This window comes from Epinephelus lanceolatus, chromosome 13, assembly GCF_041903045.1.
Source record: "Epinephelus lanceolatus isolate andai-2023 chromosome 13, ASM4190304v1, whole genome shotgun sequence".
Classification (NCBI taxonomy): Eukaryota; Metazoa; Chordata; class Actinopteri; order Perciformes; family Serranidae; genus Epinephelus; species Epinephelus lanceolatus.
In genome coordinates, this window is record NC_135746.1 from 36441225 (window position 1) to 36445745 (window position 4521).

At 40.5% G+C, this 4521-nt stretch overlaps 1 non-coding gene across 1 annotated transcript; it reads right to left on the reverse strand.

The window, feature by feature from the left end:
* Positions 1 to 297: 297 nt before the first annotated feature.
* On the reverse strand, positions 298 to 370 carry trnaf-gaa (transfer RNA phenylalanine (anticodon GAA)). The gene has a single exon. It is a non-coding gene; the product is annotated as a tRNA-Phe (tRNA).
* Between the last annotated feature and the right edge of the window lie 4151 nt (positions 371 to 4521).

The window sequence follows — 4521 nt, forward strand, 5'->3', positions numbered from 1 at the left end:
TGTCCAAACAAAGTTTGCGAATGGCTTATAAACAAAACACTTTTTTTTCTTTACTCACTTTTTTCACTCTGTTGGTATACACATAAGAACACACACAGGATATAGAGACACGTATTTGTGTCACATTGTCAGAGTTGTAGGGCAGTTGGAGATTGGGTGTCTTGCCCAGGGGCACCTCAGCAGTGCCCAGGAGGTGAAGCAGTCCACAGTCCTTTCTGAATGATTTGTGCTGGACTCAAGCCTTATGACTGGGGGGAATTGGTGCTCATGCCCCTGAAAATCAGACACAGTATTTCCTGCCGAAACCCAGGATTGAACCAGGGACCTTTAGATCTTCCGTCTAAGGCTCTCCCAACTGAGCTATTTCGGTTTATGGTCTGCCTCACAATACCCATGAGACAGATGATGGTGCATTTGCAGGCCATAAAACCAAAACAGTGAGTTCAAAGAGGCAAAAAATGCAATGTCAAGGTGAATAGAACTGTAAAGTTGGGTGATAATTCTCTGTGGGTTTGTCATCTCAAGTCACCTCTTTCACACTACACATAATAACTGACCCATTCTTCATTAAAAAAATGATTAGTGCATCTTTAAACTATTCTGAAAGACATCTTATAACTTTGAAGTCTGATAACTTTGCAGATGTATAAATGAGGATGAGGGAGTTCTGGGAACAGTTGACAGCCTACTTTGACCGAGTTCAACTGTGGTGCATGAGCGGAGAAAAGAAAAAGCCTGTTTCCCATGTAATGTATCTGAACTTAGCTGTGTTGGAGATAATAAATTATTCATTAATAGCAGAAGTTTTTCAATGGGGCTAATTCTGTATAAAGTTATACAGCTGTGATAGACTCAGCAGCTCCCAAATATCTAACGCCATTACATAAGAATTAAGAGGACAGCAGCATTAGATAATACAGAAATCCCATCTGACTTTCAAGCAGGTAACATGTAGATGGTAGTGGCACAGAGGACAGATCTAATTAAGTCAAGCCTAAATATATGACAATACGGTGATAAGCTAGAAAGAGATCTTTAATAATAAATACTATGATGATCTATGTTTTGTTTTTGTTGATGAGAAGAAATGGGACTAAAATGTTGGGGTGGACTACTGGACTTTCAAAATAAGACAAGAGGAGAACACAATGATAAATTATTTTATGAAATGTATTACAAGAATGTGTTAAACTAGGAAGCAAAGAAAATCTTTGCTTACAATTATTTTCTAATGCTATATGAGCAGTAGATGGTGCCAGGATGTTTCGCTATCCTGCATAACACCCACTCCAGAGCAGCATCAGCCATTACTGCGAGTTGTGAGCTTTAACTTGGTAGTATATAAGCAGCTGTGTGTGTCTGAATGTGGATGGTTTGTTGGTTGCAGTGATGGCTGTTAGCAGCTAGCTCCGCTTAATACGTAGTTGCTGACTGGCAGCAGAGCAAGCAGCTTGCTTATTTTAAATAATTCTGTCCACACTAGGATGCAAAAACGACCCCAAACTCTTGCCCGCATTAGCTGTCTTTAGCAGTCTCTCCCCATCACAAAAGTAGTCAAGTTTACAGGCCTTTTTACCTTTATGAAGACATCTACTGGAGCTTTTATCCCAGTTGATCCTTAAGTTTTTCTTCGATTCTTCATTGACAACAGTCCCATTGAAAAGTGTCCCGCCATCTGCTGGTTTGACTGTTTCTGATCCAAAGCTGTCGTTTCTTAACAACTTTAAACTACGGATGCTGAAATGGAGCAAAAACATCTTCATCCATGAAGAGGTGCAATAATATTAAGTTTAAGTGTGAATAATAATAGCAAACTGGTAGTCCACCACTGTTGTTGTTTGTAGCGTATGCTCATTACACAAATGCATGTGTGAATCTTCCCAAATGCTCCTTTATACATGTCCACACAGATAAACAGTAACTGAAGTTTTGTGAAAATGTCAGCTTAGAGGGCATTTTAAAAAGTCTCCATTTTAATGACTTAAACCTCTGTTAACATGTGAATGAGAGGCCAAAAGATAGAGGAAATTATTATATTTTTGGGGGCTCATTTGGTTTGCCACCACATGCCAAAGACAAACACAAACAAACCACAAACTGCTCAAAATGTTGAGTACTCCAGCCATTCAAAATATGAGTACCAGCTCTTTTGAAAGGCCCTCTTCTGCAGTCCAAATTGAGTGAGAGGAAATCAGTGGTTAACCTGCTTCGGGCCAGTGTCTGGTGTCCCTAAATCATCTACTGGTGGTGGCACTGGTATGTCTCCTACTGGTGTTGGTACTGGTACCTCTCCTACTGGTGGTACTGGTACCTCTCTCTCTCTCTCTCTCTCCTCCCCTGCCTGGGTCCTTTCTGTCTCATCTGCAGGTAACAAGGTTGAAGGGCAATCTAAGATGTAGGTTCGTTTTTAGTAATGTATAAGAGCATGTGATGAAAAGTGTTGCAAAGCAGAACGAAGGCAGCTAGATAGCTCTGCCTATAGTCTTAAGCAGTGTTGGGTAAGGGTTACTTTAAAAATAATCAAAGTACGTTACTGCGTTACTTTTTAAAAAAGTAACCAGTTACTTTACTGCGTTACTCCCTGAGTAAAGTAACTCAATTACTTTAAAAGTACTTCCAACGTTACTCCCTGAGAAAAGTAACTCAAGCACTTTTAAAGTACTTTTGAGTATTCTACATTTCATATTGGGCAATGGACCACAGGGTGCTAAGCCTAAATTTTTTTGTCTCCAAAATTAAAGTTATGGACCACTTGCCCTTCACTGAGATCCAATTCTCCCATCACAGCCGTCACTTTGACCAATAGAAACACAGAACGATCTGCTGCCGTAGACAACTGTATGACAACAACACCCCAGCATTTTTAAAATTTCCTCTAGGGATGTTACCACACAGAGTAAAAGGGGGAATGAAGGTGTGAAACAGCAGAGGCACTTTGTCAACCTGCTGAGTTAACGTTACTGTCATTAGCATCAAGCTAGCAAACAATGGTACATCCTCACGGTCGGACATAAAGTAATAACATTAACAAATAGCGGCGGGGCTTTTACTCACCACAACTGCAGATGCTTCCAGCTTCATTTGAAACAGACTACATTATAGACAGTCCGTTATTTATTAATCCCTCTGTGTGTTTATATATTTACTTTTTATCCGCTAAAGTTAACATATCGCACCATCATTTCAAACCCAACACTTCGTTTCAAATTAAAAGCCCCTTAAAACCTCGGCTGGGAGAATCCCTCCATTTTCTAAATAGGCTTTTATTGTGAAACATTTGTCAGAACTTCCTGTGGAAGATACAGTAGCATGACAGTTTACTTATGGCGCTTCAAATGTAGCTCCTGCAATCTGCTGACGCTTTTAGGTGACTACAACAACATGTCAGTTGGCACATGAACACACACAGTGATTCAAATAATAGTAAAAGTTAGTAAAATAGGACAAGAATAACCCAATGACATCACACGTGCCGTGAAAGACGACCGGGGATAATTGGTGAGTACCAGCGTGTAGTGTGTAAGTTACCAGGCATAATGCAAGTCCTTAGTCTGAAATATGTCTCTCAGCAAGTCCTACTCCACCTATTTAGACTCCACCATAGACAACGGCAGCATTTCTCCGACCGCATAGCGAGCCACAAGCTCCGTGGCTTCTTTCAGACTGATTGGTTCTAAACCTAACGACAGCCGTTGCTGTTTCGGAGCTGAAGGACCAGCATTCTAAAAGTAACAGAAGTAACTGATGTCTTGTTTAAAAATGTACTTAAGTTTTTGATTACTCAAACAGCAAACTAACGCGTTAGGTTACTCGTTACTGCAAAAAGTAATCAAAGTACTCACTGTATTCCGGACATCACGGTATTCCGGACACTTGACCTTTACCTGCAAATAAATGAATAAATACTTCCAGGTCATGAGTAATATGTCTGTGTCATCTTTGGTTCTGCCTCTTTCGATTCTGACCAACCACTTTCTGGGGGCTGTCGTTTGGGAGAAATCAACGTGAGTTTCCAACGTGCACGTATGACGCTCAGAAATGGCCGCAGGGGTGAGTCTTCGGACAGGACGCTACGGGGGAGGGAGAGGCTTATGTCCGCAAAGTACCCATTTTAAAACATGATAACCCATCTGCAAAATGAAATAAACATCTTTAAGGTGTCATAGAATATTTAGGACTTAGTTTTACCAATATTTTGACCTTTTGAAGGGATACACACATTTACAGAGGCCCTTTGTCTGACATGAATATGAGCGCCAACGGCGCATCACTGCAGTAAGACCGAGCAAGACACACACATCATCTCACTCTTAAAATGGCTGTTTTAAAGTTATTTACACATATTTGTAACTTATCGTTATTAACTTTTCAAGCAATAACATTAAATTTAACTTATATTAACATTACTGTGTTATTAACACCACTTTCCGGACCTGTCCAGAATACCGTGAGTGGTAATTGCCAGCTGTCCGGATTACTGTGAGCCGTCACGGTCATCCGGACAGCGTGACTACTGACTGT